This window comes from Cydia fagiglandana, chromosome 16 (assembly GCF_963556715.1).
Source record: "Cydia fagiglandana chromosome 16, ilCydFagi1.1, whole genome shotgun sequence".
NCBI classification, from domain to species: domain Eukaryota; kingdom Metazoa; phylum Arthropoda; class Insecta; order Lepidoptera; family Tortricidae; genus Cydia; species Cydia fagiglandana.
Genome location: NC_085947.1, coordinates 14,316,108 through 14,342,561, shown reverse-complemented (window position 1 = coordinate 14,342,561; position 26,454 = coordinate 14,316,108). Strand labels below are relative to the sequence as shown.

The window sequence follows — 26,454 nt, the reverse complement described above, 5'->3', positions numbered from 1 at the left end:
TATCACATATCTCGCAAATTTATGACCCTTTAGGTTTATTAAGTCCAACCATTATGCTAGCCAAGGTCTTACTCAAGCGTTTATGGCTGCTTAAACTTGACTGGGACGACGAAGTCCCATCTGACGTCATGCGCACCTGGAATGATTTTACTAAATCATTAACACTGGCCATAAGTACTATCCGTGTGCCGCGTTATGTAATGGGTAGCAGTAATTATACGCGCATAGAAATGCATATCTTTACAGACGCGTCACAGGTGGCTTATGGCACTTGCATTTATATTCGCACAATAAATGATGATGATGAAGTATGCTCACGATTATTATGTTCGAAAGGAAAATTATCTCCCATTAAGGTCCTAAGTACGCCCCGCTTAGAACTTTGCAGTGCACTTCTAGGCGCTAAATTATATGACAAGGTCATAAATAGTCTTCACTGCAAATTTGATGACGTCGTATTCTACTCTGATTCGACTTGCGTTTTAGGGTGGTTGCGCATGGCACCTAATTTATTAAAGACTTTCGTGCAGAATCGGGTCACTGAGATCCATGAACTGACCAAAGGGCTTCCATGGCGCCACGTCAGCGGTAAAGTTAATCCGGCTGACTTAGTTTCGAGAGGCGTTCGATTGGAAGACCTAGCTGGATCCAGTTTATGGTGGGAAGGACCTGAATTTCTGCAGGATGTTAACTTTGACCCTAAAAACATGCCAAAATTACCGAGTTCGAATGATACGCATGACATACTTCCGGAGGTCAAATCTAACGTAGAATTAGCGCTTACCGCTACCACTGAAGCGTCATTATCATTATTCCCTTTCGAACGGTTTTCTCAGTTCTCGCGCATGATACGCGCCGCGTCTTACGTTTTACGCTTTATTCACAACGCGCGCAATAAAAATAATAAGCGTGCGGGCAGTATTAGCGTCGAGGAACTGCGGGAATCAACAAATTTATTAGTCAGGCTGTCTCAACTTGAATCGTTTCCAGATGAGTACAAGCTATTGACTAATAAACAAACAATTAAAACCAAGCATAATTTAAGTAAATTAAATTTGTTTATTGATGAAGATCGTGTCATGCGAGTCGGCGGTCGCATCGGTTATTCGCAATACTTTGCTTATAAAAAAAAGCACCCGATACTAATAACAAGCAAACATCACTTTACGCTTTTATTATTTCGCCACGAACATAAGAAACTTCTACACGCTGCGCCTCAAGCTCTTCTTTTCGAACTGCATGATGCTTGGTGGCCACTAGGTGGTAGGAATCTTGCGCGAAAAATCTTTTATGATTGTATTGTTTGCAAGCGATTAAGAGGGAAAACCCTTACTCCTTTCATGGGAAATTTACCCGAGGAGAGAATTACGCCTACATATCCCTTCTTGACTTGTGGTGTGGACTATGCAGGGCCAGTTTTCATATTAAACCGCAAAGGCAGAGGTGCTCAAACTGTTAAAGCATATATTTGTTTGTTTGTATGTTTTGTTACGCGAGCCATCCACTTAGAGCTTGTCAGTGATCTAACCACCGATGCTTACCTTCTAGCTCTCAAACGCTTTATAGCTAGACGCGGCAAGCCTACCGAAATATTTTCGGATAATGGCAAGAACTTTGTGGGTTTAATGCACGATTTTGCCAAGTTTTTGTCCCAATGTAGTCCCGACATCATAGATTACGCTACTACACTGTTAAAAATATTCAGGGAATTTTACATAATTTTAGGGCAACTTTCGTTGCCCTAACTTTTCTGTATTTTTACATAATTATGTAATTTTACAAGGCGTATGTAATTTTACATATCGACCTGATTTCATTATTATGTAATTTTACATTTATGTAATTTTACATAATCAAACAAATTGACGGTTATGTAAAATTACATTTATGTAATTTTACATAATCATACTGTCAGATATGTAAAAATCTCACTTATGTAATTTTACATAATCTGTAAAATCTCATTTATGTAATTTTACATATCCGTAAAATTTCACTTACGTACTTTTACATTTTTTTCGGTAATATTACAGGGTAATTGTATGTTTTGTTACAAATTTCGTATGTATAAATACATAAAGTTTGTGTATTAGTAATGATTTTTATGTATGATTACATTTTATTCAGTAATATTACCGAATTATTATGTATTTTGTTACAGATTTCATGTGTGAAATTACACCAACTTAATGTATTATTAATGTTTTTTGAGTATTTTTACTTTTTATTCGGTAACATTACACAATTATTATGTGTTTTGTTACAGATTTCGTATGTAAAAATACATTAAGTTTTTGTATTATTAATGATACTTTATGTATATTTACATTGTATTTGGTAATATCACAGAAGTAATATGTGTTTTATTACAGATTTCGTATGTGAATTTACACAAAGTACATGTATTATTAATGATTTTTTTAAGTATTTTTCCTTTTTATTCGGGAATATTACCGAATTATTATGTATTTTGTTACAGATTTCGTCTGTAAAATAACACAAACTTTATTTATTATTAATGTTTTTTTAAGTATATTTACTTTTTATTCAGTAATATTACAAAATTATTGTGTTTTATTACAGTTTGCGTATGTGATTTTACCACAAACTTTATGTATTTTTAATGATTTTTAAGTATTTTTCCATTTTATTCGGTAATATTACTGATACAATTTATGTATTTTTACATAAGAAAACTGTGATTTTAAATATGGGCAAGGTAAAATTACTTGTTGTTTGTGTATTATTACCTGTAAAATTAGGTAATATTTCATGTTATTAGGGGATATTTTTCTGTAAAATTCAATACAAATTCTGTACATTTACGGTAATTCTCCGGATTTAGTTATTAACCATTCGTTAGTTTTTTTTCTTATGTATTTTAATTAATGCAGCCTGTCTGCAGACTGCATTTATTAAAGTACATAAGAAAACAAATACCAACTTGCTAATAGCAAAATCCTGAGAATTATCGATAGCATGTAAATGTACAAAATTTGTATTGAATTCTTTAGGAAATATCGCCTAATAACATGTAAAACGAACTAATTTTATCAGTCATAATATACAAACAACAAGCAATTTACAGTTTGGAGGTTATTTAATAAAAAACAAAATTACAAAGAAATAAATTTATTGAATTTCACACACTCAAATTATAGAGCACACGCGTATATACACGTCTACGTGCATATTATTATTATTTATTCTGTGACAGAGTACAAAAAGTAGAAGACATATACGACACTATAAATTATATCTTATGTACATAAGTACTTCTTATGAATTAGTCTTATAAAAGTTTCGGTTAATAAGGCCTATGTGAATCTAATGCGTGAAACCTATACCATTTCAAGTAACGAATTGTCTGAAAATGTTTGTTACTGACATTAATTATAGTTAGTTTTTTTAGCATTAGAAAGAACTTGCAAGAAGTTAAGCGATCTTGACATGTCTTTTAATTGAAAAACGCTTTTTAAAAATCAAAAACTATTACTTATGACTTCCTTCTTTAGGATTTATTTTAATAAAAATATACCTTTGTATAAATTCTAATGTGTTTTGACAGTCCACTGGATATTCCATATTCAAGTTGCAGTAAGCCGCCATCAATAGTTGTAACGACGTAGGCAGAATCTGTTTCGCTAACAATCGTTTTTTCTACCAGCAAGTAATATAATTATATTTTCATTATCTGTGGACAAAAAACATAATGGTTAAAACAGGTAATATAATAGGCCCCCAAATTTAATACTTCCTCCTCAAATAAGATAATTTATCGTATTACGTTAAGTGGCACTACTAGTGAGTAAGGGTACAAGTCTCGGGCAGCGCAGTTTTAAAAGGGTGTAAGTTCCATGCCCCTTTTACAACTAAGCTGCGCGACACTTGTACCCTTTTTCACTAGGGCCACAGGTTTATTCAATACATTTACGTTTTAACACTGTATGTTTCATATAGATTATATTATGATTAATTATAAATTATATGAAACATACAGTGTTATGCTTCGCAAGTAAGGCATTTTATCATTGTAATAATAATTAAGTCTCACCTAAAAATACAATGTTAGGCGCAGCTATTTCGGATAGCTCTGCAACTTGAACCCTGGTTAATGGTTCCTGGAAAAGAAAAAGTTAATAAGATTAGTAAATGGAACTACTATATTTAGGATGGTACCTCATCTGGAAGAAAATGGATTATGAATTATATCTTGGGTATTGCTCTCCCTCTATGTGACGGATGATCAAAATAGCGTGGGCCTATGTTGCACCAAACCTGAGTTCCACTAGGTACAGCCAGGGTTCAGCATCAGCTCTATCTTGTCAACTTCAAGCGTCAAATTTTTAAATTGACATCATACTGCAAAATAAATGTGGTTTGAGTCAGCACATTAATGCTTAACAGTAGGTATCCAATTATAGTCTATTCTACAATACACTACATTCTACAATTACACAAAAAATATTTCATTACGAAAAGTCAAATTAATTTAGATTTACTCACCTTTTTCAATGATATTTTTTAAAGTTGGGTCCATTATTGGAACAGCTTTCTTGATTGTTTGGTCTACTGACCAAATTTTAATAACGGGCATGTTTTACTGTAAGAGAATAACACAATTTATTAGTGTTGGTGACTATTTAATTAACCTACACAATCAAGCATGTACTAATATCGTTTTAAATTTAGATGTACTTAGCTAATAAATACTTACATTTTTTTAATGGCATACGACGAAAGCGGCTGCTCCAAGATTTTGTAGATCAGGTCTGATCCACCCTGGACGTGGACAGGACACGATATCAACTGGACTTTGTAAAGGACGCCGAGGAAACCGTTACAAAAAAGGTGAACCGCGAACCCTTTCTGGAAGTACATAACGTTTTGAGGTCTAATGCAGATTTCACTAGATATTCGATGCAAGAAAGTAAAGGTATATCTAATACTTATATTTACCTGTTTTCTTGTATGCTATCTCCAATTTATTTACACGTTTACACAAGTACTACGTTCTACGCACAGCGAGTGAGCGAGCGCCATTTTGATGTGAACTCATGAACTGCGCAGCGCACAGCGCAGCTACGGGGGGGGTGCGCCTGACTAGCGATCGCGTGATCCATGTAGCTCGCGCGCCATTGGCGCGCGTTATAATATTGATCCGTGATTGGGTGTGTGCTAGTGCCGCACAAAATTCGTCCAATCCGCGAGTGCTAACGGATATGAATTCATATTTGAAGATTTATAGTTTATTTTTCGAAATTAATAATTAGGTACACAATTTTACCAATAATTGCTGACATTGGTACATATAAATAACATCGTAAGTTTTGTTGCTTCCAACTTTGATGCTGTAATTCACATTAAGGGGTTCCCTGGAGCCAATGAATGACCTATCTGAATCCCTTAGTTTTCTAATTTCTTTTTGGAGCTTATCATACGGTAAAGTTGAAAAGAATTTATGTACGAAATAGGTATCATTTGATATTTACCAATCGCTTTTCGGTGAAGAGGAAAACATGGTGAGGAAACCGGACTAATTCCAACAAGTTTCCTAGTTTCCCCTCTGGGTTAGAAGGTCAGATGGCAGTCGCTTCTGTAAAAACTAGTGCCTACGCCAATTCCCGGGATTAGTTGCCAAGCAGTTCCCAGGCTCCCATGAGCTGTGGCAAAAAGCTGGGATAGCGCGAGGAAGATTTATTATCATAGGGTAAAGTGCCCTATTACCAGCCACCTGCATTAATCGTTGAATAACTTTTATAATATGTCCAAAACTACACGGAATGTTTGTAAGTATACACGGTGTAATATGAGGAAACCGAATAGCTTTAACCACGCATTTCTGAGGTCAAAAGAAAGAAAAAATGTAAGATGAGTTTAGGTATACTTCACCAAAAAAATAATTTTTGTTGTTGTTTTGTTTTTTCAATTTCTTGAATGTACATGTACATAAAAATAAATGTTATTTGATGTTGATTGGTAAACTTTTCACTTAAAATTGATTTTTACATTTTTTTTTCGTAAAACCTACTTTTTGCAAAGCGTTACTTGTCACTTTTTGATATCTATCAAGAAGGATATTTTAGACTACGTCCCATAGCAGCAACATCACCATCAAAAAGGTCTTTTACACTGTGTAACAATAAAAACTTGTTTTTTTTTAATTAATATTATCTCTGAAACTAGGCGAATTTCAAAAAAGTTTATAGGACATTTTTGTCTCTAAATATGATCAGGAATACGCAGTTAAAATTATTCGGTTTAAAATATTTCGGTTTCCTCATGTTACACGGTGTATTTGTCCGCGATTATCTCGCGTTTAGCTGAACCGATTTTGATGTGGTTTTCAGAAAAGTGTTTGTTACATTCGGGAGAAGGTATTAGTATACATAGAGCTGAGCTGATGCTGAACCCTGGCCGTACCTAGTGGAACCAGAAAAGACAAAACTGTGGAAAAATACAATTGGACAGCGCGGCAATGCCGCTAGCCTTCTTGGCACCCTGCCCAAAGGCACAGAGCTGGAGCCAGGTTTTTATTTATAATTTTAGTTTATATTGTAGTTAGTTGTAGCTTTATGTAGTTTTTAATTACATGTAGTTAATAATTTTTTGTAACATATTTGCTGTGACTTAATTTTTTAATAAAAAGAGACGTCATGATCGATTACCTTTTTTCTAATTGGGGCATTTTACCCTATCCCATATTTACTTAAAAATTAATTGGGAGGAAAACTAACTTTTTATCCCGCCAGGTGGTGGTGGCGAATTAGCGACTTTACCTCGCTTTGACATAAAAACTGTCAAACCACATACATTTTTTGTAAGTTATTCTATTCTTGTAAAATTTTCTCAAAAATGCCTATGTCTGATATGAATATTTGACATATTTATTTTTAGAGACGTCAAAGACGAACCCAAATAAATAGGTAGGTACCTACCTAGATATGTATGTAGATTTCGTATTAAGTAACTAAGTATTTCTATCTTTACATAATATGAATGAATCTATTTATCTTTAAGTAGGTATTAGTAGTAACGATGTGGTGTGAGCACAAACCGATTTTGCCTAAAATTAATTAGGTAAGTACAGTCACCTGCAATAATATGTTACTCTTCGAAGGCCGCAATAATATGTGACACGCTCGTATGGCTCTACAGATAAGGTCGTGTCAGATATTTTTGCGGCCTTTGAAGAGTAACATATTATTGCAGGTGACTGTACCTACTTACTAAGTAAGTACCTAAGTACCTTCTTAATTTCGACCGCACGGGCGGCATTCTCAGCAGGTTAAAACTTGTTCACGGAATTGTATTAGGGTATTCCACCTGTCCAGTTTCTGTTTCTTTGTCCAATGTGTGTTTTGTCTTTTGACATTTTGCTTGAGAGAGAGAGTGAGATGCCATGACATTGGACAAACATATCATTGGACACATTACCGCACCGCACCAAGGTCATTGCGACGCACCCATAAGTAAGACCTTGACAACAACCTTGACAATGTCCTTGGTGCGGTGCGGTAATGTGTTAGCACTGTTAGCAGCTTTATGGTAACATTCCATTTCTAACCGCAGCTGCACTACCGGTACTGAACGCGTCGCTGTCATTGTCAATTTCCATAGTAAAATTGACAGTAATGCAGCTGCGGTTAGAAATGGAATGTTACCATTAGGCATTAAGTAGTTTGTGTTCTATTCTATGTATGTAGGTAAAGGATAACTCACGCTCACGTTAGACCGGGCCGCATCCGGGCCGGAGCTTCCGGCGCTTAGGTACGTTTCTATGACATGACAGGCGAACACGGGATGCATTCCATAGAAAACGATGCGCCGGAAGCTCCGGCCCGGGCACGGCCCGGTCTAACGTGAGTCACCCTTAATGGGTACTCGTATGTTACCAGACGAACTCGCGGGCAAGAGCTAGGAATTCATAAATGTGAAAAAAACCGGACAAGTGCGAGTGGGACTCGCCCACCGAGGGTTCCGTACTTTTTAGTACTTATTCTCTTTATTTATTTTTCTTCTTAAGTTAGGTTAATTATAATATGAATATAAAAGTAAAATATAAAAACACTTACAAAATAATAAAAAAAAGTTATAAACACACAGTACTTATTTATTGTTATCACTCACACTTAATAATGAGAGAGTGAGATGCACTGACATTGGACAAAGAAATTGAATGCAAATTTGACAGGTGGAATACCACCCTAAGGGCCCCTTGCACCATTCCACTAACCCGGGGTTAACCGGTTAAATCTGGAGTTACCTTGGTTACCAGTACAATTTGACACTGGATTAACGGTTTAACCGGTTAACCTCGGATTAGTGGGACGGTGCAAGTGGCGCTAAGTTAGTTAAGTAGTAGTTTGGTATTTTTACTTTTATGCTGTTTAACTTGTTTGAAATAAAATAAATAGAAATGTAATGTAAAGACACACATTGAAATAGTAAATTTGCAGAAAATTAAAGAAATATTGGAAAATTTCATTGTATTGTTTTTAATTTTACTGGCATTTTTCTGAATATTACATAATAGATAAGTAAATTTACATAAAAAAAAATTCACGAAAGTAGGTAAAATCACGACACTTTTATGTAAAGTTCCCCGCGGTACGCGTGTTGTTTGCTGTTGGTGCTGTTGTTGATGTGTTGTTGTTGGTAATGTTGTTGTTGCTGTTGTAATTGTGTAGTAGTTTGTTTTCCAAAGGGAAAAAGAAATAAAGTTGTACTTTTGCTAGGACAAAAAGATCCGCTTGCGAGCACTTCATTCCTGCAGCTCGGCCTTCGGCCTCGCGTGTTTGGGAAATCGAAAAGGACGCTCCGGGCCTTCGGCCCTACGCGGAGCTCGGCCTTCGACCTTCGCTCTGCCGTGTCACGCCTAACTCCGTTAACTCGAGTTACATGAGTTACGAATAACCAGTCTAAATCGTCTTAAAAACCATTAAATATATATCTTCTATAAGAAAATTTTGAAAATCTTCATTATTTACTGAGAAAAGCATATGGCTAACTCATGTAACTTAATATTTTTGCCGATGGCGTCAGGCACAACTCAGTTAACTTAAGTTGTATGACTGACACAACCAAAATATCAACATCGTTTCTTAAGTTACCGGAGTTAGGCATGACTGGCCGAGCGCTTGATTTATACGACAACAATATTCCTATAGTAATACGTGTCACGTCTGATCACGCGAATGTCATGTAACTTGACTTACATGACTTCGTGTGACCACTATAGTATGGAAGAGTTGATCATGCGGAAACATTTAATTCGAATAAAATGAAAACTATTCAATTATGCGAAACAAAAATTAAAGGGCCCAGTCTGTGACCATATTTCCTACATGTAGATTAGATAAAATAAAAAAATTACGACGAACCGTCAACGATAACAGCATTTGAATCTTTAAAACTTTAAACGTAATTATCTCGAAACTCGACTTTTAAAGTTACATGAGATGCGCGTGACACGGCAGCGCTGGGTTTCGAAGCTCAGCGCCGCGTTAAAAACTGCCAGGGTCCCTCTATGACATTTGGTCGAGCACCACCTAGGTCTGACCGTTTGGCCGGCCCGTCCAACATTTTTCTGACCGGAAGCGGTAGACCAAAAGTCGGAATTTTCTGGAGATCACGAGACCGCCCTCTATATGAAACTGTCAAAGTCTAACACACCACGAACCTCCTTCTGGGAGAACAATTGTGTCATCAGTCAGTCGTATTGCAGCTTTATATAATATAGAAAAATACGTAGATAATAAAATTATTTTTGTCCCTGACATTCCATGTAATTTTACAGATTTTATGTAAAAGTCCATTGTCTTAGTGATTACTATACAATACATATTGAATATGTAAAAAAAAACATATTCACGGCCTCCTTAGCCTATTAGTTGATAGTGACCCTGCCTATAAAGCAGGACGTCCCGGGTTTGCATCCTGGTCAGAGCATTTATTTGTGTGTCTATTATCACGTAATATATTTGTTCATCAGGAGTTATGGATGTTGCCTATGTATTCAAGAATGTATCGATTATACATTTATACCTAAAGTGCCCACAACACAATCCTTATTGAGCTTACTGTGGGACTAGGTTAATTTGTGTAAAATTGTCCTATATATTATTTATTTATTTTACCAGTAAATTTACAGAAAATATGTAGGTATACCATTAAGAAGATATTGGTAAATTTCATTATATTGTTTGTAATATTACTGACATGTTTCGGAATATTACATAAGACTTAAGTAAATTTACATAAAAATGTATTTTTCAAAAGAAATAATAAATTTGCGAGATTTTTATGTAAAATACCCGTTCCAATTGTTAAAAATCAAGTGTAGTATTACAGATATTTATGTAAACGGGCATTTCTTAGTGACTATTACATATGTATCGTGTAAAAAGACCCATTTGAACAGGAAGTTTACAGAAAATTTATAAAATTAAAAAAATGTTGGGAAATTTCATTATGTTTTTTGTAATTTTTCTGATATTTTTCGGAATATTACATAAGAAGTAAGTAAATTGTAATAAAAATGTGTTTCTCAATAAAAAATGGTAAAATTACGAGATTTTTATGTCAAATTCCCGATTTAATTGTTAAAAACACATTAAAAAAGTATTTGTCCCAAAAGTTCCATGTAATTTTACAGATTTTATGTAAACGTTCATCTCTTAGTAATTATTACATATTTATTATGTAAAAATACCATTTAAACAGTAATTTCTACAGAATATATATGTAAAATGAAGAAATGTTGGGAAACTTCATAATGTTTTTTGTGATTTTAATGACATTTTTTGGAATTTTACATAAGACGTGAGTAACTTTACACAAAAATGTAATTTTCACAAAATTAGGTAAAATTATGAGATTTTTATGTAAAATACCCATTTTAATTGATATAAACACATAAAAAAATGTATTTGTCCCAAACATTCCATGTAATTTTACAGATTTTATGTAAACTTCTATCTCTTAGTGATTATTATATATTTATTATGTAAAGCGACACATTTAAACAGTAAATTTACAGAAAATATGTAAAATTAAAGAATTTTTTGGAAATTTTATATTATTGTTTGTAATTTTCCTGACATTATTCCGAATATTACATTACACGTAAGTAAATTTACACAAATATGTAATTTGAAAAAAAATTTGTAAAATTACGAGATGTTTATGTAAAATTCTCTTTTTAATTGTTAAAAACACATAAAAAAAAGTATTTGTCCCAAACATTCCATGTAATTTTACAGATGTTATGTAAACTTCCATCTCTTAGTGATTATTACATATATGTTATGTAAAAAGACCATTTAAACAGTAAATTGAACAGAATATATGTAAAATTAAAGAAATGTTGGGAAATTTCATAATGTTTTTTTGTAATTTTACTGATATCTTACGGAATATTACATAAGACGTAAGTCAATTTACATAAAAATGTATTTTTCACGAAAATAGGTAATATTGCGAGATTTCTAAGTAAAATTCCCTCTTCAATCGTAAAAAATACATACCAAAATGTATTTATCCCGAACATTCCATGTAATTTTACAGATTTTATGTAAATATTCATGGCTTAGTGATTATTACATAAATTTTATGTAAAACTACATAAAAATTATTGATTTTACCGAAAAAATGAAAAATTTACGAGAATTACGTAAAATGTCATATTTTTCCGTAAATTTCCCAGATTTTTCGGGAATTTTACAGGATTATGTAATTTTTTTGCATGTAAAATTACATAATTTTTAACAGTGTAGTAGTAATATTAAATTTCATTTTATTCCACCTTACGCGCCCCATTTTGGTTCCCTATGGGAAGCTGGAGTAAAATCGTGTAAATTTCATATACGCCGTGTTATTGGAAACGCTCACCTCACTTTCGAGGAATTTAGCACGGCGTTAAGCCAAATTGAAGCCGTCCTCAATTCCCGTCCTTTGTACGCCATGTCATCGGATCCGCACGACTTCCTTCCTCTGAGCCCTGCGCACTTTCTTGTCGGTCGCGCTTTGACATCGCCCGCCTCAGAGGACCTTCAGCACGCGCCTGCTCATCGACTCAACCGGTACCAGATGGTGGAGAAGATACGGCAGCATTTCTGGACCCGATGGCCCAAGGAGTACGTCTCCGAATTACAGACGCGATCCAAGTGGAGGAGCCACTGCGAAGACCTGAAGCCGAACACACTAGTTCTCATAAAAGACGACAATCTGCCTCCGCTAAAATGGCATCTAGGACGCGTCGTCAAGACTATCCCTGGGCGAGACGGAGTGTCAAGAGTGGCAGACATCCACACCGCATCTGGCATCATAAGACGCGCCTACACCAAAATCTGCCCCTTGGTGTCTCAGCCTGATAAAGAGAGGAGAGAAGACCAAGAATCCTCTTGAAAGCCAGATCTTTCAAGGCCGGGGGCATGTTCCGTACGAGACCCACAGCGACATCTCTGGTAGGAGCCACTTAGTTGCGTATGTCGCGTCACACATATCGCGGCCAATACGGAGCTCTATATACGCCTTCGTCACCCTACGTCACGACATATTGTCCCCCTCTACCCCAATATCCTCGAATAATGGACACGTAGATTAAGCTTTTAGAATTATAAGAGTAAGCACGTTAAATTTCGGATTTTTATTTCACCATCCAAGAAAAGGTCGAACTCTCAAAAATACGCAGCGCCTAGTCACGAACAGATAGGATATGATGATGAATGTCTGAGTTTGAAGCAAAAATCTTGTCCTGTCACATTTTTTATGTTATATTATTATATAATAAAATAAGAACTAGATCAATTACTCTACTAATTTTATTCTAACTGCCGTATTCGAACTTCAAGATATTCACAAGAGACGACACGTACTAGATCCATTCTAGATACGTTATAGTTTAGATATCAACTAGTTCTCTTTTGCAGCGCAATTCGGGCAACCAAAGTCACTTTTACGTTAGATAGAGTAAGATATCTATTAGATGTGAATTGGATCTCTAAGTCATATCCTGTGGAAATCGTTCAAGAGTATCTCCAGAATCGCACAGATGTCAAATTTGACAGGTTACATTTTAAACATATCGTTATCGTATCTTAGTGATGTCTAAAAGATATCTAATATATGTCTATTTCAAAATCCGAATCGGGCCCTAAGTCTTGTTTTCGCAAAGCTAATTTTTAAATTCTTTCGAGACAAGGTGAAATTATTAATTAACAAAATAAAGTGTCTTCATGCGCGCAGTCAAACACAATGAACTCAGTATCGAGTTTTTATAAAGCCTTATGTATTTTACTTTTACTTGTAGACGACTCTTTCTTCTACTCGTATTTTAAGAAAAAATAAAGAACACAACCATTTGTAAAAGAAAACTCTTCGTTAAAAAAAAAATCAATTTATAGGGCTGAAGATAATGTGTGTAAAAAATCTTCACGGCATTGTAAGATCTTTATTCTTTTATGTCAGAACAATAAAAGAAATGTACATTTTCTTTGTCCTCAAGTGTAAGTAATAAATATAAAGGGGATTTAAAATTATTGCGCCGTCTTTAGGGTACAAAGATTTGAATACATTTAGGACGATTTATGTATGTGACCGGTTTCATCTATTATACAGGGTGCTATAAAATACGGGAACGATTGCTCGTTGTACTTATAGGAATTGTATAAATATATTTCACAGTGAAATATGGACTTTATACTGGGTGTGTAAGGTTGAATTTCACTTGCCAGCTGACGCTTTGCGTTCCACGAAGAGACGGTATAATTACCTGAAAAGAAATATAAAAAGAAATATAATTGAGGTTCAAGTTATTTCACAAAGACACGATTTAGGTAATAGGTAATATATATAAGGTATATGACTCTTTAGTGTTTCTTGTTCTTGCAATTATTATTAGTTAGAGTTAGACAAAAAAAGTGTGCTAGCCCACGGCAGTGCATACGTTATTTTAAACGTCACACTTCTATGAAATTATGACCTATGAATAACACTTACACTGCGTGGGCTATCAAAATCGCTGCAGACTTTTCTTGGTCTAACTGTAGTGTAGGTATTAATAATGGATGCCACTCAAAATACATTAACAAAATGCATAAAATTGTTAGGCCTCTCGAAGGCCTCTGTTTCACCATGGTAACAATTATTGTGACAATCCGCCGAACATTGCTGTTCCAATAATCCATATTGATGCCGGTACTTATATCGTTCTTATTTATCGACCCAGCACTGGTAGCACGGTCGCATTTTTATCGCTTGTCACCATGTCTGTCACGTTCTAACAAGTATGTAAGTGCGAAAAGGATGCGCATAGTGACAGGCGATAAGATGACTATGAGATGGAACCGTGCTGCGCCCGCAGAAATGGTCAGAAAATTGTCAGTGTCGATATAAATTGTTACCGTGGTCTGACATAGACTATTGTGGCTCGTTGCGTAGTAATTTGCGAGTAAAAGAGCAACTAAGTGCGGGTAATACTAGATATTAACCCAATGCTTAGTTGCAAAACACTAAATCTAGTTTTAAAGAGGGGTTTATAGTGTTTTTAACGACTTCAGCGCTGACGAGGGAGTCGAAACTACACAATAATAGTAGGCTTTTATACCAAGACCTTAAACAACATGTAGTAAAAGAAGCCAGAATATGTAAATCTGCTTCCCTAGGAAGGTAATGGAATAAAAAAGGGGATGCCAAATTTATGCGGTTACCGGTAAAAGGGGCCATATAATATTTTGATTGCTTTTCGGAGAGGCTATTTATTACCTAGCCTACTAGTCTGATTCTATATATCGATATGTTTTAACCGAATTCAAAGAAAAGAGGAAGTTCTCAATTTGTCGGAATCTTTTTTTTTGTGTATGTTCACCGCTTACTTGGAGACTACAGGGTGGGCCAAAAATACTTTACTAAAAGTTATTCAGTATTCTAATAAAAATGGCGTAAGCGTAACCTACCAGAAAAGACGTACCTAATAGCAAATTGGGTAAACCAGGCCTTATTGGGATTAGTCCGGTTTCCTAACGATGTTTTCCTTCAACGAAAAGCGACTGGTGAATATTAAATGATATTTCTAACTTTAGTACCGAAAAACTCATTGGTACGAGCTGGGGTTTGAACCCGCGACCAGATTGCAAGTCGCACGCTCTTACCGCTAGGCCACCCAGCGCTTCTACTTCGTAGAACACACCTAATATTAGGTACAAAGGAGTACTTTTCAAAGTAATAGTAATGTTCCATTTCTAACCGCAGCTGCACTACCGGTACTGGACGCGTCGTTGTCATTGTCAATTTCCATAGTAAAATGAACAGTAGTGCAGCTGTCGTTGGAAATGGACTGTCACCTTAATACGTTGGTCCGACCAGAACCGCACCACTCCTAACTCCACAGTACACATAATGGCTCTCTACACCGCCAAGGACAGAACCAGATGGAGAGGGATTGTGAGAGGGAAGGTGATCCAAAAGGGAGGTCACGACCCTCATCACTGAGGATAACGACGCAAGGAGGAGGAGTACTTTTCTAAAAATATACTGCCGTATTCGAACTTTAAGATATTCACAAGAGACGACACGTACTAGATCGATTCTAGATACGTTATAGTTTAGATATCAACTAGTTCTCTTTTGCAGCGCAATTCGGGCAATCAATGTCACTTTTACGTTAGATAGAGTAAGATATCTATTAGATGTGAATTGGATCTCTAAGTCATGTCCTGTGGAAAACGTTCAAGAGTATCTCCAGAATCGCGCAAATGTCAAATTTGACAGGTTAGATCTTAAACATATCGTTATCGTATCTTGGTGATGACTAAAAGATATCTAATAGATGTCTATTTCAAAATCCGAATCGGGCCCATAGACAACAAAACACTTTCATGGAATGACGTAGATCGTAAACCAAACCTCCTATGACATTTTAAGAGAGTAAAGAAACAATAACTGGTCAAAATTACCCACTAATGTGTTTATTTCAGTACATAATAACTCAATACGGTTACTGAAATATAAACGTTATCAAGGCCGAAAGTGAAACGCACCCGTATGGTTCCGTAGTTTGTGTAAAAATTTAAGTACCAGCAAATGGACGGACGCTGAAATTAATCGGGACAATTGGAAGTCTAGAGGGGAGGCCTTTGCCCAGCAGTGGGACACGTTATAGGCTCGTTAAAAAATAAAGCAGTGGTTTTATAACGGTTCTGTTAATTTTGATGCCTGCAGAACTCTAAAAGTGGCCGTTCCGCCTCATATGTTTACTGCCGACCTATATAAAGTTACAAACAATGTAATAAAACAGTAATTTGTCAAAACGACCGGACTCTAACCTTGTTTATTGATGTGGTTTCGTAGTCCAATCAATAAGAACGGAGGTACAGTCACGTCTAAAAATATCGATATGGACAAAGTGCCTAAAATACACGACTCCGACGCCTGTATATTAAGGTAGTGTAAGTAATACCTATATCGGCACAGAATAAATAATAGTACTAGGTACAGAATACTCACTCTCTAAGAAAACGCGTCTGTTACGATCAGGACAGATATGGCTGCTAGGTGGCGACAGCGCCACGCGCGGCTTATGGCTAGCCACCAAAATTGGTGTGGAACAAATGTACTTGAAGCTACCTGTAGCAAAGCGACGAAATCGCAGCGTGAGCGACCCCTGATATCGGTTGGAACAGAACGAAGGATTTTTACGCAAAATGGGAATTCATCAGGCTACGTACTTCAATTTTCACTTATTAATCACGTTAATATTTCTAACCTACCCTCCGGGAAATAGGTGTGATATTGCTAACCGTATGTATGTATGTAATATTTCTAACCGTTTTTGACATACTGTTTGTTAAATATTAGTGCGAAATGTGCATTTCAACCGTAGCAAGTAGATCCTATTGAATGACATGTGTCAATTTAAAATTAAAATAACTTTGTAGGGTTGTCACTTTTAAATCCAGCTTTACGATTATAATAACTCGATTGTAGATCACTATAACACTGTCCTTTCAACTCAGTCTCTAGAAATGTTCCACCCTGTACTTATAATGTAACCTTAAACCAACGTTATTTCAATCTTCATCCACAAATGACATTAATGTAGCCAATATTCATCTTCAATCCACCCATTTTCCCAAAAACGTACGTAGAGTTAATATCTGAACAGCGAACATTTCCTTAAAATAAATAACTCGAAAATGGGAAAAAAATGCCTTACACCGCTACGTCGTTAGTGGATCCCATCGATCAATCTAATAACAGAAGCGGGGTAGCCTTTACCTCGGGAATTCACATTAAATTCACTTAGCAAATTTTCCTTTGGAACAAAGTAATATCGCAACAACAGTTAATGCAGCTACAGTTGCTATTTCAACGTCATCAATAGGCCCCGTGCATGAACTATAGGGGCACCATAAGAGAATTTTTGGCGCGAGGCGTAAATGTGTTGTGTATGCTTCCGATGTAGCTCACGAGATGGCAGAACCACTATGCACAAGAAAACGTACCGACGGGAACGGTAGATGGTAGCACTTGCCTTGGCAATGTACATGTGCACGTATGTCTCCGATTCAGGCCACAAGATGGCAGACCCTCCAATGCGCACGGTCCCTATAAACGCTTAAAATTTGGTGTAATTAAAATTACCGTTTAAAAATGGATGGTAAAACACGTCACGTCTGCCTGGTGTCGATGGTTAGAGTTGCGTGTATTCAAGCGCACATCAAAATGTGCGTTCGACCACACTAACAGGCCGAATAGAAAATGCCTTCATAAATACTGGCTGCGCTTTTCGGGCAAAAACCTTTAAATGGTTGCACAAAACGGCGTAAAGTTTATATTTATGATAAAAACTATCCAACTATTGAAATATCGAGGTCTCCAACGGCCTTGCCAAGTGTAATAAAAATTTAATTACTAGATGGAAAATTCGGAACTTTCATATTGGGATGTTTTATATTTAAAGTATGCATATTCGCTGTATTTTAGCTGGCTTTTATTTAACTTTTAGCTATTCGTTAGTTTTTTATGCATATTATAAACTTGCAAATTGATTTTTATGTAGAAAGCAGAATCCATTACATTTTTTAAAGCGTATTCGCAATAAAACTATTGCAAATGAACATTTACGGAGTGTTTAATTATTTCCGTGTATGTATTAAAAAACCGGGCAAGTGCGAGTCGGACTCGCGCACGAAGGGTTCCGTACCATAATGCAAAAAAAAACAAAAAAAAGCAAAAAGAAAACGGTCACCCATCCAAGTACTGACCCCTCCCGACGTTGCTTAACTTTGGTCAAAAATCACGTTTGTTGTATGGGAGCCCCATTTAAATCTTTATTTTATTCTGTTTTTAGTATTTGTTGTTATAGCGGCAACAGAAATACATCATCTGTGAAAATTTCAACTGTCTAGCTATCACGGTTCGTGAGATACAGCCTGGTGACAGAGAGACGGACGGACGGACGGACGGACGGACAGCGAAGTCTTAGTAATAGGGTCCCGTTTTACCTTTTGGGTACGGAACCCTAAAAACGAAGGAATCATTTTTTTCCATTGGATTGGATCAGGCTTTCAGGAAGCGACTTTCGTGCGGGAAGAAAAAGTCCCCTGCGTTACCGTGGTGATTTTAACAGATCGAAGATTTCCATTCCACCTCTCTTTATTAATACCTTTGATTCTTTGTGACTTTTTTAACAGTTTATGGTTCATTTGGCTACTTTAATATGTTTGACGTGTGCATAAATCACCTTACAATGTACCTACTTCTATTTGTTTCACTTACATTATAAGCTGATTTATACTTATAAGAATACTTTACGTGATAACTTCACTTACATTTAAATTAGTTTTTTAACATGTAAAACCAAGTAGGTCGGACAAATCCAGCCCTATTACTATTTACCCTGAGAACTCATTTATTCGGAAATCACTTTTTACTAATAAGGGGCTGTGGAAAAATCTTAATAGGAAAGTAGCTAAAAGTAAAGCGCCATCTATTATGCTATCGGGCAACTATAAAACTAACCATTTTCATCAAGTTTTCTGTATCTATTTGGAATTAAAGCAATTTTTGTTTGAAGTAGTTGCGTGCAATACACAAACAGTTGTAATGAGAACTATAAATAGACTGCTATTTAATTTTTAGGGTTCCGTACCCAAAGGGTAAAACGGGACCCTATTACTAAGACTTCGCTGTCCGTCCGTCCGTCCGTCCGTCCGTCCGTCCGTCCGTCCGTCCGTCCGTCCGTCCGTCCGTCCGTCCGTCTGTCACCAGGCTGTATCTCACGAACCGTGATAGCTAGACAGTTGAAATTTTCACAGATGATGTATTTCTGTTGCCGCTATAACAACAAATACTAAAAACAGAATAAAATAAAGATTTAAATAGGGCTCCCATACAACAAACCTGATTTTTGACCAAAGTTAAGCAACGTCGGGAGTGGTCAGTACTTGGATGGGTGACCGTGACTTTTTTTTCCTTTTTTTTTGCATTATAGTACGGAACCGTTCGAGCGCGAGTCCGACTCGCACTTGCCCGGTTTTTTTTTTTACAGTTAATACATACGATGACATAAATTACACGTAATATTTTGAATCAGTTTTTGTTCGTGACGCCGAAACACGAAGGTACGCAGCTAGTAGGTACAAGTGGTTACGCTCTTTTCATGTCGAAATTACGACGCAGTTGAAATCCAATATTGTTTTCCGAGTTTTGTGACACTTTTTTACTACAAAATGTATAAAACTTTTGAGGTAGTTACTGAAATGAAAAATGTTGTATAATTGCATGCGTTTCATCATCATCATCATCCTGCTAGCCTCCCATTATTGTCCCGTACTGTGACGGGGTCCGCTTTCCTACATTTCTCCTTCCACTTCGCTCTATTCTGGTCAACGGTTTCCGCTAACCGACAGGCGTTTAAATCTTTGGCGATAACGTTACGCCACCGCTGCCTTGGTTTGCCTCTCCTGTTTGCTATAATTGCATGCGTTTACTTTATAAAAAGCTCGGTCCGGTCTAGCGTGAGTCATCCTTTATCCTTATTAGTTTTTTTAACAATAATTATGCTTCTGCGTTTCGACTGCGCCAAATAAAACGTCTAAGGGCCACTTGCATCATTCCAACCCGGGGTTAACCGGTTAAACCTGGAGTTACCATGGTCACCAGTACAATTTGACACTAGGTTAACGGTTTAACCGCTTGACCCCGGGTTAGTGGGATGGTGCAAAGTGGCCATAAGTTGACAACTCACAGGTTTCACCGGAAGTTGCGAAAGTTATCAACCGTCATCAAGACAAATTAAATCACTTACACGTATGTGTTATTATTTCCAGATATATCTTTGACATCAGTATATATTTCACGGACGCCATGTTTTTCTGTTATCCGGCGTCATATTTCAGCTGGAATTATTGCGGGCTCGTTCCGCATGATTGATGGGTTATCGGCTCACCTAACCTGCTTACACAGATAGCCCTAATTCCCAAGCCATCCTGTATAGGTCCAGTATAACTTGAGCTTGAACTATGTTACAATTATGCGACAGTATTGGCCAAACTACGCTGGTTATTTCAGCAAGCTTGGTAAGTGATTTGAATACATTTAGGTATTATTCTGTATAGGGCAAGGTAATTTGTTTAGACATTTAAGGGTCGGTAAGGTAAATTTGGCTTTGGCGCGGTCATTAATATTGGTAACCTGAGCCAAAGAGAATTTGATAGAGGAGGATTGTCAAAGTTAATTATGTAGTCACAGTAAATTTACTAACATCTTTCGACAGAAGATTAAAACTCTTAGAACGCCATTTGACTTTTGATCCTTATTCTTTCACTGATATGTATTAACTTGTTAAATATTAATACAGTGGAACCTGGATAATTGCAATCTCAAGGGACTGGCCAGTTTATCTCAATTAACCAGGTTTTTACCCGACTACGGCAACGCAAAAGGAGGGTTATGATTTTGACCGGTATGTATGTGGGTATGTATGTATGTATGTATGTATGTATGTATGTTCATCTGTTCCCTCATAACTTCTAAAGTACTTATTATAATTTAACAAACGATGTGTCATTCGAATCGTCTTAATCGTCCGCTGGTTATAGGCTATATGGCGTCCCAAAAAAATGAACACTGCGCCCTCTAGAGGTCATAAAGTCACGAACCAAAAAACTAAAATTAAGTAATGATGATGTGTTATACATCATTGGAAAGAGCTCAATTAGCACATTTCAAATATATAAATATTGTTAGCGTTTGCACCCGGCTTTGCTTGCATGCGCCAGATAAAACATTAAATTTTCGGTTAGCTACAAGCGCTGTTTCTATCCGCGTGTTACGCGACTACGGCGATACAAGAAGGTTTTTGCAAAAGAAATTTGTTTGACCGTTATACATGGTGTTTTTTTAATGTCCTGCAACATTTTATAACGTGAATAGGTATAGAAGTCCTGATCAGCCAAAATGTATGAACCAGTCAATTTTTTTACAAGATACGTACGTGTTCCGAAGCCGGGCGCCTTCGACGCCCTCATACTAAAAGAGTCGGGCGGAGCCCGACGTACGCGTTGCAAAGCCGGGCGCCTTCGGCGCCCTCATACTAAAAGAGTCGGGCGTAGCCCGACATACGCGTTCCAATTCCGGGCGCCTTCGGCGCCCTCATACTAAAAGAATCGGGCGTAGCCCGACGCACGCGTTCCAAAGCCTTTGGCGCCCTCATACTAAAAGTGTCGGGCGTAGCCCGACGTACGCGTTCCAAAGCCGGGCGCCTTCGGCGCCCTCATACTAAAAGAGTCGGGCCTAGCCCGACATACGCGTTCCAAAGCCGGGCGCCGAAGGCGCCCTCATACTAAAAGCGTCGGGCGTAGCCCGACATACGCTTTCGAAAGCCGGGCGCCTTCGGCGCCCTCATACTAAAAGAGTCGGGCGGAGCCCGACGTACGCGTTGCAAAGCCGGGCGCCCTCATACTAAAAGAGTCGGGCGTAGCCCGACATACGCGTTTCAATGCCGGGCGCCTTCGGCGCCCTCATACTAAAAGAATCGGGCGTAGCCCGACGCACGCGTTCCAAAGCCTTTGGCGCCCTCATACTAAAAGAGTCGAGCGTAACCCGACGTACGCGTTCCAAAGACGGCCGCCATCGGCGCCCTCATAGGCACTAAAGGAGTCGGGCGTAGCCCGATATAGGCGGCGCTCTGCATGCATTTCTGTACTGAGGACGCCCTCGCAAAAGTAATATTTATAAAGTGACTTCAAAAAGTTAGTAACGAAATCATGACCCCAAAATTAATTAAATAAAAAATAAGTTTAAAAACTAAAACCCGACTACTGCAAATCGCGCTCTAAAAAGTATGAAACAAGATAGAATTCTTATCTAAAATTATCAAGCAGGAAATATTATAAATGTTACCATTTTTTTTTTATAAAAATATAACGTAATAATTTACTGAATTTTTTATATATTTACAGAGATTCAGAGGATAGCCGTGGTCGTATGCCACATTACTTTTAAGTTTATAATCGTGGCATACGACCACGGCGATCCTCTGAATCTCTATAAATATATAAAAAATTCAGTAAATTATTACGTTATATTTTTATAAAAAAAATGGTAACATTTATAATATTTCCTGCTTGATAATTTTAGATAAGAATTCTATCTTGTTTCATACTTTTTAGAGCGCGATTTGCAGTAGTCGGGTTTTAGTTTTTAAACTTATTTTTTATTCATTTAAGCAGGTCGTGTCAATGTCAATTAACGAGCTTCAAAAAATCGTTGTGTCAATTATAGAGGTTTTCATTAATAGAGGTCGCGTTCTGACAAATTTCTTTTATGTAGGGTGCAAATAACCACTTAAAGTAGATTTACACGCTTACGTTCTGGGTTTCTGGTCTCTCTTGCCATAATTTTCAGCCTACACTCTAGTAGATGGTAGTACACTCCAGTAGGTATAGTAGATGACTAACGAAAATGCGGACAAATAATACAATATATTTTTTTTTTTTCAAAATGTTATGACTTAAAGCTTTATGGGAAACAATAGAGACCGGTAAAAAAGACTTTCTTTCAAATGCTCGCCCATACTCGTATCGCTACCAAAGATCAAGGACCACATTTATAAAACCATTTACATTTTTACATTAAATCTCTGTAACGAGCTACTCCGCATTTTGTCCCTCACATCAATCTTGTAGGATGGCATACGTCATCTTTGTCCCTAAGGACTTCTTCAGACGGTCAAAAATATGTATACATTTATCGCCTTATTACAAAGAAATAAGGAGCAAATTTGTGGACATATCTTTTACCTTATAAGTTTCTTTCAGAAAAGGCCACAACTCGTGACTTTAGAATTGGAGTAACGACCTTTTATAAATAATGATAAAGTAAAAAATCGGAGTTGATATTTTTAATTTAATCTAAAATATCTTTGTGTTTTATCATATTTTTAGCAGTAATTAGTTGGCGCTATAGCTTAGTATTGCTTCACAAATGACTTACTCGTTCATATTTTTAACCGACTTCCAAATCCCAAAGGAGGAGGTTATCAATTCGGTTGTATGTTTTTTATTTTTTTTATTTTTTTTATTTTTTATGTTTGTTACTTCATATCTCCGTCATTACTGGACCGATTTTGAAAATTATTTTTTTGATTGAATGTATATGCATACAGATTGGTCCCGTTTCTGTCAAAACCCAGTTCTGATGATGGGTTCCATGAGGAATCGAGGGAACTCCTCAAATGTTAAAGGCACACATATAGTGATTTTTGGGTTTTTATCATCAAATCAAGCATATACATCCAAAAGAGTGACATTTGATGAAGTGGAACTGCTGATGATGATCAGAACGGAACTCCTCAACGACGCATAGTTCACGGTTTGCGATTTGTCCTCTTCGTTATGTTTGTTAAGCAAGTTCAGTTTTTAATGCACATTTTTGTCAAGCTCGAGTTTTGATGATGGGATCCATGAGGAATCGAGAGAACTCCTCAAATCTTAAAGGCATGCGTATAGAGATTTTTGTATTTACATCAGAAAATTAAGCATTTTCATTAAAAACTGTCGCATTTGATGAAGTGGAACTGCTGATGATGATCAGAACAGAACTCTTCAACGACGCATAGTTCACGTTTCGAGATTTTTCCTCTTCGTTATGTTTGTTAAGCAAGTTAAGTTTTTAATGCACATTTTTGTCAAGCTCGAGTTCTGATGATGGGATCCATAAGGAATCGATGGAACTCCTCAAATATTAAAGGCATGCGTATAGAGATTTTTGTATTTACATCAGAAAATTAAGCATTTTCATTAAAAACTGTCGCATTTGATGAAGTGGAACTGCTGATGATGATCAGAACAGAACTCTTCAACGACGCATAGTTCACGTTTCGAGATTTTTCCTCTTCGTTATGTTTGTTAAGCAAGTTAAGTTTTTAATGCACATTTTTGTCAAGCTCGAGTTCTGATGATGGGATCCATAAGGAATCGAGGGAACTCCTCAAATATTAAAGGCATGCGTATAGAGATTTTTGTATTTACATCAGAAAATTAAGCATTTTCATTAAAAACTGTCACATTTGATGAAGTGGAACTGCTAATGATGATCAGAACAGAACTCTTCAACGACGCATAGTTCACGTTTGGCGATTTATCCTCTTCGTTATGTTTGTTAAGCAAGTTAAGTTTTTAAGCCACATTTTTGTCAAGCTCGAGTTCTGATGATGGGATCCATAAGGAATCGAGGGAACTCCTCAAATATTAAAGGCATACGCATAGATTTTTTTGTGTTTTCATCATAAAATCAAGCATTTACATTAAAAACTGTCGCATTTGATGAAATGGAACTGCTGATGATGACCAGAATAGAACTCTTCAACAACGCATAGTACACATTTGGTGATTACGAATTTCGATTTTGACTTGGACTGGGTCCCGGACTCGGACCCAGAACCGGACTCATACCCGGATCCGGTTCGGACCCGGACCCGGACCTGGACTCGAACCCGGGCTCGGACCCGGACTCGGACCCGGACTCAGACCCGGACTCGGAGCCGGACCTTGACCCGGAAAACCACTAGGATACCTTAACTAAATAAACCACTATGATTACCTACCATAAAATGTGTAAGTATATAAGTAGGTATGATGATGCCAATCTTACTAGCCCCTCCCGCTTAAACCCCCGTACACCGCACCGCATGGGCCGTTAAGTGGCTTAGGTTAGGTTTGAACTGCGATCCTCACAGAACTGAACTGCTATCAGAGAAGTGGGTTAGGTTAGGCTAGAACTACGACCCTTACAGAAGCGAAATGCTAGTAAAAAAGTGGGTGGTTTTACCTCCTTTTCTACATAGTGTACCATCTACAATAATCTTTCACCGGCCCCCATAGAAGTCGGTTTTTTTTTCTTAAAAATTATTTTACAATAATAATTATCCTAACTTTGTAGAAAGGGAACAAGTTTGCGCCCCTCCATTAAAAGACCGGTCAAGTGCCTAAATATAGTCCTCAATATTAATCTACTAGTTTGTTATAGGTATGTATTGGATTGATTCACATAAAGGTTTTTTATATTACTTTTCTACTATAACATCGCATATAAGTATAATAACATACATACGTAACTCACATCAACATTTTCTTGCCCTTGTCCTATTCACTTGGGATCGTTGCAGCACGTCTTTAAGTGACATTCCATTTCCAACTGCAGCTGCAATACTGTTCATTTTACTATGGAAACGCGTCGCTGTCATTGTCAATTTCCATAGTAAAATGAACAGTATTGCATCTGCAGTTGGAAATAGAATATCACTCTTTCTCTTCCACACCTCTGTCGCCCGTCATTTCATCATTCGCTTGCGTTCGTCTCATATCATCTCTCACACAGTCCATCCACCTTTTTATCCTCGGTTTTCCTAACTACTTACCTACATACGTAATTATAGGTACGTGTGTCGTGTATCTAGACATGTCACACACCTTTCGATTGGTAGATAATCACATGTTACAGTATACAGAACATAGAGGGAAGTAGAAAATTCTGTTTAAATATCAATTACCAGTTCGATCAAATTGAAAACCCACTTGGGTCATAAACCCATTTATAGCACACGTGGATCGTACACACATTATAAACCCATTTGAGGCACACGTGGATCGTACAGTCAACAACAGAGCTATGAATACAGGCAAAGTGCCAAAAATATGTATACACGAGCTTAATGTACAGGCAATAAAGTACTGTATACATATTTTTGACACTTTGCCTGTATTATGTAGCTATTTGTATAGCTCTGTTGTTGACTGTACTAATAGACTAGGGTCTAACGATCCTTTTTAGGGTTCGATAAAATAACGTTGCCAACCACGGTTACTATTTTTATGAGCTCAAAAGGTATATTATTATAATACAAGAAAACTAATTTCAGTGTTTTTTGAAAATTCATCCCCTAAGGGG

The 26,454-nt window shown here is 36.9% G+C and overlaps 1 protein-coding gene and 2 long non-coding RNA genes across 4 annotated transcripts in view; 1 reads left to right on the top strand and 2 right to left on the bottom strand.

The window, feature by feature from the left end:
• The window catches only part of LOC134672124 (hemicentin-1-like), a 504,766-nt gene that overhangs the window by 233,911 nt on the left and 244,401 nt on the right, over window positions 1-26,454 (bottom strand). The gene's annotated exons all lie outside the window — the stretch shown is intronic.
• Window positions 1-26,454, top strand: part of LOC134672125 (uncharacterized) — a 715,951-nt gene that overhangs the window by 541,231 nt on the left and 148,266 nt on the right. The window lies entirely within an intron of this gene.
• Window positions 3,117-5,085, bottom strand: LOC134672021 (uncharacterized). 2 transcript variants are annotated; one of them, XR_010099295.1, is made up of 5 exons: window positions 4,960-5,085; window positions 4,718-4,869; window positions 4,507-4,603; window positions 4,055-4,362; window positions 3,117-3,694 (listed from the first exon to the last, which is right to left on the bottom strand). It is a non-coding gene; the product is annotated as an uncharacterized LOC134672021 (long non-coding RNA). The 2 variants fall into 2 exon arrangements; XR_010099294.1 differs by having other exon boundaries at window positions 4,055-4,603.